Below are 17,051 nucleotides of genomic sequence, written 5' to 3' on the forward strand. Positions count from 1 at the left end.
GCTGGCGTCAGTCGAATTGTGTGGTGTGTAGGGAAATATCCACACACATTTTGGTGACAAAAGGTGAAGAGTTCTGTGCTGCATTGAGTGTGTGAGAGTAGGAAAAACAGTTTGTTTTTTTTTCTATTGCTTATACTTTTTTTTTTTTTCTATATCAAATAAGGAAGAAGGACAGAAAGTTCCTGTGCTGGGGGAAGGTAGCATATGACCATGCCTGACCACCCAGCTGCTTCTGCTGTGCTGGGTTCCTCACTTGACATGTATCTGCAAGTTTCTTGGAATGACCTTTCTCAAGGTTTGCCCAGTCTCAAGACTGGGGTCTTCATAGTATTTCAACATTTGGATTCTCTCAATTTTAGTTACAAGAAGCAAAGCACCACTGTGACAGGATGGCTTCAGCTTTGTTAGATAATCAATAGTACATTAATGGAATGGACTAGAAGTATGTGGCAAAGGACTCGTGCACCAACTTTTTGTCAATGGAGCATGACTGACTTTGTGGCTACCTGAAAATGTCCTTGGGCCAGCTTTATCCTACATCCATATTTTCATTTTGGATTCCCCTATAAGTGGGCATTTTAGACCTCATTTAGTCCTCCCCCTACAAGATAACTATTGTTGTCAGTTCTGGGTCTAGAGTATTCCCAAGTCTGCTTACTTTCTAACCAATTGGTCTGAAATATTTAGTTTGAAATAAGAAGGGGAATAATGGATCATTGGGATAAATCAGATATGGGTGACCTTATCAAAGTTCAATAAACATAAAAGTGATGAATTTTGAAGTCACACAATTAACTCAGGATTACATGTGCAATATCTGAGTAATTACACCTTTAATAATGCATTAAACTTGTCAGGAATACTTACTCATTCTGCTCAAATTTTTTAACAAGATAGCCTATAGCAAGTGACAGTAATTAGATATTGCCTCTGAAAACATCGACAGCTCCTAATTGATACCTTTTATTATAAAGCTAGATGCCAAACATTTGCTGTTCAGTGGATTAAGGAATAATATTAGCTGCATTAAGATCATAATACCTACTTGCAGGAATCTCATGTAAGTAGAAAAGAACAATCCAGGTCGACCTATCAATCACCTATGTAAAGTTGGTTCAAGTTTGCACTGGTTTGTTTTAAATTACAGCCTGACAGCAACTGCTATTGCCAGAGCTGTCAGGAAAAGAAACTAGAGGCAGAAGCCGATGGGGATGGAGATGGGTTCCCATACTGCTTCCTTTTTCCTATGTGGATTTTCAGGAGAGATGGCGCTGGGAGAATGCAGAGATGGCAAAAGGTCTCCATGTGGTGAGGGAAAGGAGAGACCCTATTTGCTCTTGCCTTTTGATGAAAGATTATTTTTTCCCCAATCAAGGTTGATCTTCAGGGCTTTTGTTGTTGTTTTATATTTTCTCAACAGCTATTTGAGACAGGACTCTAACATTTATAAAGATAAAAGAGAGAGGCTGTGGTTTAGGAGTGTCAGGGACGCCCACCCTCAGGCCCATTTTCAGGGTTTCTTCTCTGCATGGTTTCCTCTAAATCCAGAATTCCTATTACAGGGAAGTCTTGGGAATCTTTTGAAGGAGGCAGATTAGGGAGCAGGTAAACCACCTCCAGATAGCAATCGCTTAGCACCCCATGAGAGGCAGTTTTCAGGTGGTGAAGAGCTTGAGCTCTGCCCTGTTTGCATCCTCCTCTGCCAGGGTTACCCACTGTGGGATCTGAAGCAGGCAAGTTGAGTTGATCACCAATGATCAATGTCCTTGTCTGTAAAATTATCCTTATAATCCAGACCCACCCTAATGGTGCAGGGCCAGGGCGTGGGTACAGATGGAGACCCTCATAGCAATGGCTACATATTTAAAAGCTATATATCAAACCAGCAAACTGCAAAATCAAACATTTTCTATCCTCCTACTTTGAGAGAAACATCTTCAAAAAGAAAATGTATAAAACTAGGATATTTATGTGACTGAAAGGCATCAAAATATAAAAGATGGCCAAATGTAATTATTATTGCATGATTCTGGATGTACTACTAGTAAACAGAGATCCCAGGTGAGTCATTAAATAAAGATGCATGTTATTCACAAATTATTTTATATTTATTCCATAAAATTTATTTATTCTTTTAACTTCTCAGCAGAATCACTAATCATGTTGCTATAATCAAGATTTTCACATGATTTTGTTCTATTGGCAATAATGACCTGAATGATTATAGCATAAAATGTAATTTATTCAAAATATGTATATTTTGTATATTTATATTTCATATCCATAAAAAATGCAAACTGTCAATGTCAAAAATGTAAAAACTGAAAAGTATATTTTAAGTGTTTTCAAAGAAGTCAGTATTTTAAAATATTGAAAAATACTAAAAGCCAAAGGAAAAATTGTTTAAATAGGAAAACATAAAATGAAAGTGTCATTTAATAACATTAAATAAAACAGCATTTTAACGTATTTATGATTTAGTAGAAAAATTCTAACAAATCCACAACTCTAGGATTCAATATTCATGCAGTTGTCAGTGTAAAAATGTGGTATCATGCTTCATGCATGTCATGTCTAGACTCACGTGTATTCAGATTTCAAAGTTCTACAAATTGCTTAACATTGCAAAATATTACATGGCTGCTCTGTGGGACTGTTGTGAATGCTAGACTGATTTGTGAATAACTCGAGACTCAACATTGGAACACAAAAAGAAGCAAGAAAAAGATACTTCATTACAAAAGAATATTGCATTCATGCAGAGAAGAAAGATTTGACAAGCTAATCAATTTATCTTTTGTCTCCTCTCAAATCCTCCTCAACTCCAGAGGAGTGTCCATCTCTGAAGACAGCAGCACAACTCACAGATCTCATGACATTCAAATACAGTCTCCTTTGGTTTTAAGGTCATCCACTGGGCAAGAGGGGTGATGAGTATTTCCCTAGGATTTTAATCTTGTTAGTCATAAGAGTGGCTTTGTAGGACATTGGCTCCTGCGTGACAAAGACATTGTGAGATATATAACTTTTTAAAAATAAACTTTATTTTAGAACACCTTCAGGTTTACAGAATTATGAAGATACACTTTTTGAAGATATGAAAGTGCTAGATGTTTCCATATTTTCATTTTCCTCTTTTATTAGCATCTTACATTAGCACATTTATTACAAAGAACCCACATTGGTATATTGGTATATTGTTATTATTAACTTAAGTTCATACTTTACTCAGATTTTCTTGATTTTCCCCTAAAATCTTATGTTAGTTCCAGGCTCCTATCCAGAATACCACATAGTGTTTAGTAGTCTTGTCTCCTTAGAATCCTCCTGGATGTGACAGTAGTTTCTCAGACTTGCTTTGTTTTTGATGGCCTAGGCAGTTTTCAAGAGCACTGGCTAGGTATTTTGTAGAATGTCTCTCAATTGGGATTTGTCTGATGTTTTCTTCATAATTAGACTGGAGCTAAAGGTTTCTGAGAGGAAGACCACAGATGCCATTCTCATTGCCTCATATCATCAAAGGATGTATTGCTCTTGATGTTGACCTTGATCACCTGGCTGAGTTAGTATTTGTCAGGTTTCCTCACTGTAAACTTATGTGTTTTTTCTTCCTTTCCACATCATTCTCTTTGGAAGGAAGTCACTATGCACAGCCTATACTTAAAGACTGAGGAGTTTTGCTCTATACCCTTAAGGGCACAGTATCTACATACATTATTTGGAGTTCTGCATGGGAAATTTGTCTCTTCTCTTCAATTTATTTATTAAATAATTCATTTATATCAGTATGGACTTATGAATATTTATTTTATACTTTAGATTATAATCCAATATGACTTTGAAACATTCTGTTGCTCAAATTGTTTTAGCTTTGGCCACTGTAAGTCCTTTTAGCTGGGTCCTATGTCCCTTAGACATACCTCCATAATTGTGTTATTTCTTTTTTTAATATTATTTGAGTACTATCTTACTTTTTTATTTGTATTTTTTAATTTTCCAATTTCTATTTTTAATTTACCAGATGTAGTCTTTTAGGCTGCTTCTGAACTGAAGTCTCACATATGTGAGAAAAATTTAAAAATATATGTGGAATGCACATAGAGGCTTCATCTCTATTTGCCGAGTGTGGTGAACTATTTTTCTCCTTTCGTTTCTCTGAACATGTTTTATCTGCGGGAAGGAAAACAGAATGAGAAATGAAACTTAATCCATGCAGCCAAGATTCATCTCTGCTACTTCATACCCTTCCCCAGAGGAGCTCAATGTTTTAGACAGTGACTTTACATTGCCTTCTCTTTTTTTAAAAAACTTTTTTTTATTGTACTTTACTTTTAAGCACTACATGATGCTATAGGCTTATCTTGTGTATTTTTTTTTCTCCTGTCCTAGAATCAGCCATTTGTCCAAGGAGCCCCACCATGAGGTTTCCATAAATACATTGTTATGTGTATGCTCATAAAATGCAAGATCAGGGCCCAGGAGATGAGCTTCTCTTTTTCAGGTCCAAGAGCAATGCTGGTTACATTCTCTACATCATGGAGTTGAAGGGACAGTTAAAGGAGTTCATGTGAACAAAGTGCTTGGAATAGTTCTTGGCACATAGCAAATGCCCAATAAATGTCAACTATGATTATAGCTGCATGCAATAGAAACTTCCTCATGTCTCACCAGTGAATGCTGCTTGTTAGCAGCAACCATGGCAATAGAAATAGGAGCCAATATTTGTGTTATACTCTACAATCCAGAAGCATCCAGAGATTACTCACATCCAGAGATGATTTCTATGGTTCATTCTCTGGAGCAAACCTTTTTAGCACTGACCCATATGGGTTGCCCTGTAAGTAAAGAAAAATCATCTGTTACCTATCTCACCTGGAATGACCTGTCCAGTGGATTAGGCTGTTCTCACACTGCTGTGAAGAAATACTCGAGACTGGATAATTTATATAGAAAAGAGGTTTAATTGACCCATAGTTCCACATGTTTGAGGAGACCTCAGGAGACTTACAATCACGATAGAGGGCATCTTTTCACAGGGCAGCAGGAGAAATGAGTGCCCAAAAAAGGGAGAAGCACCTTATAAAACCATCAGATCTCGTGAGAACTCACTATCACAAGAACAGTATGGGGGAAACCACCCCCACGGTTCAGTTAGCTCCACATGGTTCAGTTAGCTCTGCCCTTGATACCTGGGGATTATTACAATTCAAGGTAAGATTTGGGTGGGGGCACAGAGCCAAACCATATCAGCCAGTGTCTTTTATTTGAACTCCTTTTTTAAGAGTAAATGTCTTATGTGGTGTCATGCTCTGCTTTTACTTTCTTGTTTTCCTTGCCTCTACCCTGTACACGTTAGACTTTTGGTGGCTTGATACTGAAGTGGCTCCCTTACCTCTGCTCAACCTGATTCCGGGCTCTAAGAACTCCTCCTGTCTAGAAAGGAGAAAACTTTCTATTGGAAGATGATGCAAAACACTCCAGGATGGGACAGTTCCCTGGGGCTGCACAGAGTGACCATGTATCCAAGGCTTGCTGGAGTCACTTGAAGTCTCACCTCAGTACTTTTACATTTGATATCTTACTGCTTAACTCAAGTATCATTTACAAAACAAAAATTATGCTACTATTGGAATGTAAATATTTTGGAGAAATTTCAATCAGTTGGGTAAATAAGACAAATGCATGAAATGGTAGTAAAGCATTCTGCAGTAGCTGTCACATTACAGTTGAGGAGGAGACATTCTGTAGGAGATTGGTAAGGAGAAGAAAAAGGAGAAAGATGATACACATTTACTGAGTAGAGCTACAGAACTGTTAAGGGTGTGGACACTGGGACCGATGGTCTGGGCTCAAATACTAGCTTTGCCACTTGTTAGTCATGTGACCTCAGACAAGTCATGTAACCTCTTTTTGCTCCACTTCCCTCATTTGGGGATATTTTAGACCTCCTTCAGAGGTCTGTTTTGAGGATAAAATGAGTAAATATGCACAAAGCACATAGAATAGGGATTGGCACATACTCAGAGCTATATAAAGTTTATGCTATTTTTACTAGGTGTCATGCACCATGCCAGGGACTTTATGGAATATTTCTTTTTGCCTTTTATGCAACCCTATAAGGGCTATTTAACCTAATTTTTAAAGACAAACTCAGAGAGAGAGAGGCTGAGGATCAAGGATGCTTATGTATTGGTAGGAGTGAACTTCGCATATATGAAGCCAAGGAGTGCCATTTGGGCAGGAAGAAGGGTAGTATTAGGTAGTTAGGAACTGGAACCTGCCGAGGTTTGGTGGCTTTGAAAGTAAGGGTGGATTCCAAATAATGGGATGCAGTGACCAGATTGCCTGGGGCTGAGTCCTCCTCTTCTACCTACTGTGTGACGTTGGGGATATGGCTTAAGTACTTTATTTTTCTTTTTGAGATGGAATCTCGCTCTGTTGCCAGGCTGGAGTACAGTGACATGATCTCTGTTCACTGAGACCTCTGCCTCCTGGGTTCAAGTGATTCCCCTGCCTCATCCTCTCAAGTAGCTGGGACTACAGGCGCATGCCACCACGCCCGGCTAGTTTTTTTGTATTTTACTAGAGATGGAGTTTCACCATTTGGGCCAAGATGGTCTCAATCTCCTGACTTCCTGATCCAACCCGCCTTGGCCTCCCAAAGTGCTGGGATTACAAGTGTGACCCACCACGTCCAGCCAGCTTAAGTACTTTGAACCTTGAGTTCCTCATCTATAAAATGGAGATAACTAGTTCTACCTCCTGGGGATAGTATGTGTTTATATGCATTTATCTCTAAAAAGTATTTATCTTTATACATTTTTACATTTATATTTTTTTACATATAAGTGGCACTTATCTATTCCATGTTTTTTCAATTCTGTGATTCCGTTATTTTTAGTGTCCACCATCAATTTAATAGTAGGTCTTTAGAGGCCAGGGAAATACAACCACTTTCCATGTAAATGTTAAATATAAAATGAATCCTTGTTACAGAAAGGATCGAATGTAAAATGAACATCCATCTGGCAAGAGAGAAATGGAGCAGCAGAATCTCATTAAGCATTTCACTCTCTCTCCTCCATCTCTTCTGCTAAACTCTCCTTCTAAATTACAGACCCACTCCCTGGGACCTAACCCACAGCCCTGGGCTTGCCCAAACTCTGCCTGTGGTGACCCCCAAGGCAAGGCCTGAAGGAGGGTGTGGAGCCGAAGGCTTCAGTGGACTTGTGGCTCAAAGGAGGTAGAAACTGCTGTAGGGGGTGTACAAATTCTTCAGCTTTGAAGCACTTCAGAGTTAGACATCATTAAATCATTAAACGGGGCACCTAAGGGGAGTTAATATGCAGAAAAGTAGAGCTAATTTGGGCTCTCAAGTGATTAACTCAGAATTGCCCACTTAAACTCTGAACCCTTTAATTCATGCAAGTACATTCTGGATTCCAGAGAAGACTTCTTTTCTCCTCCTTCAAATTTTGGTCCTCCCTGATAGGCAAGAGAGAAGGTGGAGGTAGCTTTTATAGAGTGGATCTCATCACCCAGAAACTCGGCAGTGAAAATATGCAGCCAAGTGTTTTTTTGTTTGTTTGTTTGTTTTTTTGGCCGAGAGTAGCAATGATTGGCTACTGCCTAGAGCTCCTCACTAAAGCACAGATATTAGTAGATTTCAGTCCTGAGATAAGATTAGATGAGTGGTTTTCAGCAGAGAGTGATTTTATCCCCCTGCCCCACTCCAGGAGACATTTGGGAAAGTTTGAAGACAGTTTTGGTTGTTGCAGTTTGGGAGGCAGCAGTGCTACTGGCATCTGGTCGGTGGAATACTAGAATGCACAAGACAACCCCCAACAGAGGATTATCTGGCCCCAAACGTCAATAGTACTGGCACTGAGAAACCTTGGGTTGGACCTGCAGAAGATATTAGGTTGGTGCAAAAGAAATTGCAGTTTTCATAATTACTTTCAATGGCAAAAAACGCAATAACTTTTGCACCAACCTACCAACCTAATGACTTCTCATCAGGCCACTCTTCCTGAACGCAGAGAGCTACTAACATCGTCCACACACCCTTTGCTTCCAATTTCTAGCTCTGACAAACGTGGATAAATATATCTGGATTTTGACTCAGAATATCTTGCCTTGAAATTCAGTCACTTCATATTTCTCGGCCTCAGTTTTCTCATCTCCAAAATGGTGATTACAACAGTCATCATTGGGTTGTTGTATAGAATTTAGTGTTTATGCAGTAAGCACCCAATACATGCTAATTGTTATTACTGTCCCAGATTGAAACATCCTTGTTTAGGAAAACTTTACTTCCCAAAGGGACATACAACATCTTCTAGGTCATGAACTTCTGAATCCTAGGCTCCTTTTGCCATTGCTGATCCTGCCACCTTTCCTGAGGCCTCATTTTCTTCCCAATGCAATCGTTGCAATAGGGCTGGATGGCCAAATTCCCCATTTTAATCAGAATCTCTGCCAGAGTGAGCTATTGAAAGTGACAATTTAAACAGGTTATTCTCAGGCCGAGTCTTGCCACAGGGCCCCGCTGCGTACAGAATAAAATTTACTTCTTATCATGCCCTCAAGGTCTAACTCTTACCCTAAACTTTTAATATTTGCTCGGCTCTACCTTCAGCTATTCTTACCGTGTGCTATTTCCCTAATACATTGGTCCATATCTTCCTTCTGAGCTTCTGTTTTTGACATTGACTTTCTCTGAGTGCCCACCCCTTTTTAAGTTGTTCTATCAAATATTTATTTCCCAAGATTCAGGCCATGACACAGCTTAGATACTATCACGAAAACCCAAAGGGGTCTAGGCTTCCTTTACTTGCATACCCAAGGCACAGAAGGCATGCTTCAGTTCACCAAATTCCTTGCAGTGTTAGACTTTTGTGAAATTGTCTGTTTCACTCATTGTTTGTTTCAGAAACATATTCTCCTGGAAATAAATCATTGGAATCAGACTTTTCTATCCCTCTAATTTTGTCAGAAGCCCATTATAGCCACAAAACTTCCTGATTCTCCAGCTTTACTTTCCTGGTGTTAAGAAATAAAACCCACTCTGTTCTTTCCTAGCTCTATGACCCTGAGTGAGGTATTTAACCTCTTTGAGCTTGCTTTCTTTTTTTTTTTTAATCTGTAAAATTGGACTAATTAATAGTCTCATAGGTATCTTTGTGCATATTACATGAGAAATTTACATAAAGTACTCAGCACAATGCCTGGCACGAGTGCTCACTGAAAACTATTTTTCATGTGATAGTCCCTTTAGCCTTGAAGGGAGAAAACAAGAGACTTTGATGATGGGAGCAGTAGACTAAGCATCCCTATGGGTTCAGTTATTCACCTGGACAGCAAAGGAAATCAGAAGGTGGAGATGAGTATCTTTAAAAAAACAATTTGGCTCTGGTTGAGTCATGCCAGGCTGGATAGGCTGGTTCTGGAGCATGTGCACGCCTGTGTGCATGCACGTGTACACCTGTGTGCATGCACGTGTACGCCTGTGTGCATGCATGTGTGTGAATGCATGTGTGTGCATGAGTGAGTGATGAGGGGCTCAGTACTGAGCCGCACAGTTTGGGTTTAGAAACAGGATTCAGCCATGGGCTTCTGCTCTGACAGTTGGGAAAAGCTGGGAACCCTTCGAAACCAGGATAAGGGTCTCTGAAATAAGAAGGTGAACAATAAAACCCTGGAAGGCCAGGAAGCAGTTGAGACCCGTTACAGCCCTTTCGTTGCAAGCCCCAGGAAACAAAGGAAAAATAAACCTGGTCTGACTTCACCACTCCTGAACCATAAAATATTTATCTCAGGGGAGGGAAGGGACCCAAAGGAAGGAAGGTTTTCTGTTGTTAAGCTCCCTTCTAAGGGTGTATCCTGACCTTCAACCTCCAGTCTCCTGGGCTTTAACACCCTAAGGCCTGGAGAATGCTAATGCAGTGAAGGGCTTACCCTTTCACCCCCTGGGCTGAGATCAGCCTCTGCTCAGCATTGTGTCCTCGGGGAGCCTCCCTTCCTCTCTCTGGTCTCAATGTCTCCATCACTGTAGGGAGGCCGTGACTCTGTCATTCTGCTGATCTGATTCTGGGTGATTCCCTGTTGCCCCGCAGGGTCTGGGTCAGGACCTACAACATGCTAGCCTTGTCAAGGCAGGGCCTCTCTTCCCCAGGGCTGTGTCTCTGGCCCAGGCTTCCTGCACTTCCTGTTCTCTAAGAGAGCCACGCAAAGCCCAGTGTCACTACCAGCTACTGCCCCATCACTCTGCTTGTCTCCTGTGAACTTGTCCCTGGTTTGTTTCAGAAATGCATCGATTTAATGTACTGCTTAAACTCACAGATATTGGGGTCAGATGTACAGAGTTCCTGGTGGGATGTCCTTGGCAGAAGATTTAGCTTTTCTAAAGTTCAGTATCTTCAGCTATCAGGAGGGAATGATGACAGCCTTTCCCTTATAAAATGGATGCTGTAATTAGAGGTGAGAATGCAGGTGGAGAACTGAACTCGGTACCTAGCTCACTGCAGCTACTCAGGAATGAATTATTAAATGACAGTATCTGGGTTTAGCCCTTTTCAGAATTGCTGTCACTTTACACTTGAATGCCAGTTCACCCCCGGTGTGTGGACTAAGCTGCAAGTGGTTCTGGGCAGCAGGAGCTCTGTTATAGCTCCATACACCATGGTTCTTTCGGCTTTAAGGAGATGGGACTTCCCTAACCCTTCCACATCCATGCGCCATTCTTCCAGCTTCCAGAGAACATTTATGAGTCCCTTGAAGTCCCAGGGAGCAGGTCATGCATCAGGACAAGAAGACTGGCTGAGGACCCGGGGCAAGCCCTGTCTCTGACTGTGTTTTTGCTCCACATCCACGTGAGGCTGCTGTGGATGCTGGAACAGCAAGCTGGGAAGCAGGGAGGGTTGGGGAACATCATACACAATGGAGCTGGGATGAAAAGCAGGCCTGGGCCACACACAGGCTTAGAGTAGAGTGGCCTGTGAGTCTCAGTTACTTTTAGATTCAAGTAACAGGTGGACCAGTTGGGTCAGTTTGGATCCTTGAAACAGACACAAAAAGGAGACTGGACAGGCAAGAGATTTATTTGAGTTGAGAGGGGTGGGGGACATTTGTTCAGTATGAGTGGAGGAAGTGAAATTAGGTAGAGAGAGTCTTCAGACCATGTTTCAGGTAATACATCCTAAGAAAGGACAGAGAGAGGACTGGGCAGGAGAAAGTTCACACTGTGACACAGTTCTGACAAAGTTCTGGCCAGGCCCATGGGGAGTTTCTGCAGCAAAGTTGCTCAAGAGTGGGATCCTGAGCAGGGCAGGAATAGGCCTATTCTGGTACTCTCTGATGTGCTCTGTCTTGGCTGGGATCAGTCAGGGGAAGTGGCTTGACATTAATGTGTGGATTCAAAGGTGTGGCAGCTGGAGCTGTCAACCACCCATGCTTTCCTCAGCAGGTTCCCCTGAGGGAGATCAGAGCATGGCAGTTCCAGGGCCGCCATAACAACTGAAATGATTTCTTTTTAGAAGCTTCAATCATGAAATTGTCTGTGATAAGGCTGATGGTCTCACTTTCCAACTGACGTGCATGCACACACAAACACACATTTACTCACTGAGCATACATGAGTATACAGACAAGCATAAACAATACACATGCAGATGCATATACATATACTGTATCATGACATAACTACTGAATAAGATTTGAGTCTAAAGTCTGGTATGAACAAGATACATAACCTTGAAAACATCCCTTTTATTGAATTTATTTTTCTTACCAACTATATAGTTAGAAGCAACACTCAGACTTTAACTCTATTGTTTTATGAGTTTACGGATCACAGTACTCTTACAACCAAGATCAGTTCAAACAGACATTGTCAATGAAAAGTCCCAGCCAGACAGAGAACAAAGGGCATGCTCATTTATTTAATGCACATTCATTGGGTTTTGAGAGACTATGCTGGGTGCTTCAGGTAGGCTGGTGAACAAACAGCATGGTTCTTGCCTTTTTAGACCAATATTCAATGGGAATACAAAGGGAAAGAAGAAATGAAGTCAACAGTGGTGGGCATTTGCAGAGGATAAGCAAGATTCAGTGTCAGAGAACTGTTGAGATGGGAACTCTTGAGAGATTCCATACACTGTTCACTTGTCCAACGTGAAGGGCAATTTACCCATTCCACATATATTTATGGATCACTTGCTGTGTGCCAGGCACGGTGCTATCTGTTAGGTTAAGTGAGTTTTCAGTCAAAACCATGGACAAAGACCTCCTTTTGGACATTTTCCCAGATCTGCTTGGCTGTTTGTTAAAATGGAACTTGTCACAAACTTGTTGGTGCAACTCTTGTTAATGAAAGCATTCCACAGCTCACGTTCTTTGTGTTTTATTTTCTACTGTGAAAAGGACGATACTAAACCAGTAAATGAAATGTTTTTGGCATAGAGTCAGGAGACTGTTGCTCTCTTCCAGCTCTGCCATGTATTACCTCCAGCTGACCATGCTGTCTTTCTGGTTCACAGTTTACCTATTGGTAAGGTGGGGATGGAATGACTTCTTCCATCTCATTCAGTTCCCAGGTTACTTCACAAAAATATTGTTTTTCTTTTCTGTGGAATTTAAGCAAGTCTCTTTGTTTTATGAATTCGTAAGTGTATTTCTAATTTAAAAACTGATAATTCTTTAAAGCAACAAAGAAACAGAGGAACAATTGTACTGAGTCCCAACCAATTCCTCCCAGAAAATTTATTATTATTATATTTTTTGAGACAGGGTCTCTCACTCTGTCACTCAGGCTGGAGTATAGTAGCACAATCACAGTTCACTGCAGCCTCAATCTCTCAGTCTCAAGTGATCCTCCTGCTTCAGTGTTCCAAGTAGCTGTGACTATAGGCATGCACCACCATACCCAAATAATGGTTTTATTTTTTGTAGAGAAGAGGTCTCTATGTGTCCCAGGCTGGTCTTGAACTCCTGAGTTCAAGCAATCCTCTCGCCTCAGCCTTCCAAAGTACTGGGATTACAGGCATGAGCCACCATGCCTAGCAGGAAATTATTTTTAAACAAAATTTACATTTGGTTCCCAATCCTATTACTTTCTAACTATATGGCATTGGCCACTTTACGTATTTATTTAGAACCTCACTTTCCCCATTGGTAAAACAGTTTCTAGGTAGATATCCCTTCTGTGCTTCAGTGTTTGGCTTAGAGGTAGAGGTGTTTTGGCTTGTTTTGGAAATCCAAGGAGAAACCCCGACTAGAGCTAATAAGCCCAGCTATTTCCAGATTCTGATAGAATGGGTTTCCTTGTTGGGCATCTCTCTCACTTTCACACTTTAAGACCCTGAGGTTGCAGGAAAATAGGGTGACTTTTGTTAAACAGCTGCAACTCGGCAGTTGTGTTGGAGGTCATGGTGCTCCATCAGAGGCAGCAGTAATGTGTTTATTTATCACTGCCTACTGTCCATGAGTCCCCCTTCCCTTCAGTTTGTTCTGCCCAAGGCCGTTGGGGTCCGACAGAGATCAACAGTGTTTCTACCGAGATGAAGCAGCTCGTCAAAACCTGAATTAGATGTTAAATCTTTTTGAAGCGGGGAGGAGGTAAAGGGAGGGAGGAATCATATTGTGCTAAGAATTTATTCTGTGTTGTTTCCTGTGAGATAATGTCCCTGGAAAGATTTGTTATCAGGCAAGTTGCAAACTGCTGTTTCAGGCTGATAGGTGTTGCCAATTCATTTTGATGAATTCTGCCAGTCGGAAAAGTATTTTTCCCTTCTTTCATTTGCTGGGGTTGGCTGGAGATGGACAACGATTTTAAGAGCTAGGATGGCACACACTGGCATGCCCAGGATATGTGGAATCAAAGATACTTTGAGAAGTACTTGGTGCTGCATAGGAAAGTCAGACAGTCAGGCTAAAAATGGCCTATCCTCAGCTCTCAGCTCCCAACCCATGTTCTCAGCTGCTGCTTTTCCTAGTTACCTACTATTGCTCCATTGATCCTTCCCTCCCAGATTCCATCCCTGTACCCTGTTAGCTTCCATACAACCTTAATATCCCTATCCCCGCTAGGTGGGCAAGAGGCACAACCAACTAGACTCTGGAGTCAGACAGAACCATGCACAAGTTCAATTCCCTCTCTAATGGGCTGACCTGTAGAAATTACATTTATGTGACCACCAATTTCCTCATCTGTAAACTGGAGGTAAACATAGGGTGGGTCTCCCTCACTATTCGAACTCACTCTCTGCAGGCTTGCTATCCAAACACAAGAGCTGAATAGATTCAGATAGATATTTAAATCAATTGCTTGCTCTCTGAATTTTTGCTCCTCGCTCTCTGAAACTCAGGAATGAGACAGAGATGCCCCTTGTTATCCTCACTTGTCCTCCAGACAGATAAGATTTTGAAGCACACTTGTACTGGTTTATGAAATTTAGTGTGAAATAGTTTCCGTAAAGTAGTTTGTACAGTACCAGTTAATAATGAGTGCTCAATAGATATTGATGAGGATGATAAGCACAATCAGGTGACCTTGAAATGGAGAATGGCCCAGATTTGGCACTCACCTTGTTCCTGGATTTCCTTGGAATTACAGTCCCTTAGCAACCCCAATTACTACTTCAGCTGCTGGTCTTTCCATCTCAGCCTCTGCCTACATCCCTGCTCATTTCCTAGGCACTTTTCTGGAGCCATTGCCTTCCCTTCTTCTTGCCAGTCATGAGACAAGTGCAGACCTGTCCCCCTATTCTGGTGGTATTGCCAGCACTTAGACTCACACTAACCATTCCTGGGTCTACAATACATCCTGGCCTTCATATTCTTGCTTCTAGAGAGGACTTGTCTTTCCACCTTCACAGATGAGGCACCTCCTCCCAATTCTGGCCCAGGCCCTGCCCAGCGCAGTTCTTCCTACTATGACTGATAAATCTGTATTAGTCAGTTCTCATGCTGCTAATAAAGACATAGCCAATACTGGATAATTTATAAAGCAAGTGAATTTAATTGACTCATAGTTCAACATGGCTAGGGAGGCCTCAGGAAACTTACAATCATGGTGAAAGGGGAAGAAAACAGGTCCTTCTTCACATGGTGACAGCAACAATTGCCCAGCAAAAAGGGGGAAAGCCCCTTGTAAAATCATCAGATCTTGTGAGAAAAGCAGCAGGGAGGTAACCACCCCCACGATTCAATTACCTGCCATGGGGTCCCTCCAATGACACGTGGAAATTATGGGACTGATAGTTCAAGGTGAGATTTGGGTGGGGACACAGACAAATCATATCAACATCCTACAAGTCCGAAGATGATTGTCAAATCCAAATTGAGCATTTCAGGGTTAGTCACAGCCACTCTGAGTTTTATAATATTACTTTTCTTCCTCAATCTCAGCTAGTCCTCTTTCTTTTTGTCTTGTTTTTGCCCTAGCTTTTGCCTGTTAACTCTAGAAGTTCTTTATCTCTCTGAAATTGGCACCTTTGATGCTTCCTGCTGATCAAAACCTGTGGCTATTTTGACCCTGTAGAAAGCTGGGGCACTAGAGCTTCCCTCACTGGCCCAGGGAGTCTCTCTTGCTCAGGCTCACCTCTTGAGTCTGCCCTGACTCGCTTCTGGACACCTCCATCCCCTCTTGTTTGTACCCAGCTTCTTCCTTGTGGCCTTGCAGTTCAGGAACAATGAATTCTGGTTTTTTGCTTCAGTTTTCCCCAAGGAAGCATCTTAGGGATTGTCTCTTTGGCTCTGTACATAAGAGACACCAGCCTTTGCCCCTCCCATGGCCTTTGGTCGCCACCAGCAAAGCCTCACTTGTCATGCTGTGTGCTGGGGGCAGCTTAGCATTTTGTCCTCAGGTCCACAAGACTCCTGCAGAATGTTGTTAGATGCATCTATCCTTCTCCCTGCTGCAAGATTCAAGCACATTCATCTCCTCTCCGAGCCTCAGTTTACTCCTCTGTACAAGGAGACTGAGAAGGGCTTTTTCTGAGGTTTCTGTTATTTTCTTGAATTTCTTTTTGAATAGGGTTATTGAGGATTAAATCATTTATATATGTAAAACACATAAGAGACTACCACATAATAAATGTTTCTAAAAGAAACTATGAACAAATCCAGTATAGCAGTAAGTATTTTGCCAGTAGCCATGTTGGGATGTTAGAGAGAAACTAGGTAGGCAGGGGTGAGGGCTCCAGGTGGGTTCCTTGGGTTGGGAAATGAATGGAAGCCACAGTTTGCCTTAAGGGGTCTGTAGCACAAAGGTGGGGGGATGAGGTCGTGGCTGTACCAGAAAGGAACACATCATAGACCCTCTGATTAGACCTCCCTGTGGACCCTCAGCTACTTTTCAGCTCTTTGACTCTGCAGAGCTTTTCTATTCCTCCCACAGAGAAGGGCACCAAGGAGGACTAGAACACTAAGAGAAGCTCTCTTGTTGTTCACTTCCACTTTTCTGTTATATTGATCCTGAATCAGCCACTTTTATGCTTTTATGGGAATAGCCTTTGAGGTCTTCTGCAAATGTCCCAAGTGCAAAGCAAGATCAGACCTCCTCCTCAGCTTTCTTGTTTGTTTTTTTATTTATTTAGAGATAGTGTCTCTCTCTGTTGTCAGTCTGCAGTATAGTTGCACAGTATCGGCTCACTGCAACCTCCACCTCCTGGGTTCAAGTGATTCTCCTGCCTCAGCCTCCTGAGTATCTGGCACTACAGGCATGTGCCACCATGCCCGGCTAATTTTTGTATTTTTGGTAGAGACGGGGTTTCACCATGTTGACCAGGATGGTCTCTCTCTCTTGACCTTGTGATCCACGTGCCTTGGCCTCCCAAAGTGCTGGGATTACAGGTGTGAGCCACAGAGCCTGGCCCTTCTCAGCTTTCTAACTTCTTCACTTGATCTTGATCTAGAGAGATAGGTAGAATCCCATCTCTCACTGAATATGCTCTTACTTCTTCCACAATCCTCCAGGGTCAAAGAGGCAGGATTCATCCTTCTTTGTCTCTAATTATAAGCCCACTTACCTTCCTCCTTATTCTGAAGTGAGA

Source organism: Saimiri boliviensis, chromosome 9 (genome assembly GCF_048565385.1).
Source record: "Saimiri boliviensis isolate mSaiBol1 chromosome 9, mSaiBol1.pri, whole genome shotgun sequence".
Lineage (NCBI taxonomy): Eukaryota > Metazoa > Chordata > Mammalia > Primates > Cebidae > Saimiri > Saimiri boliviensis.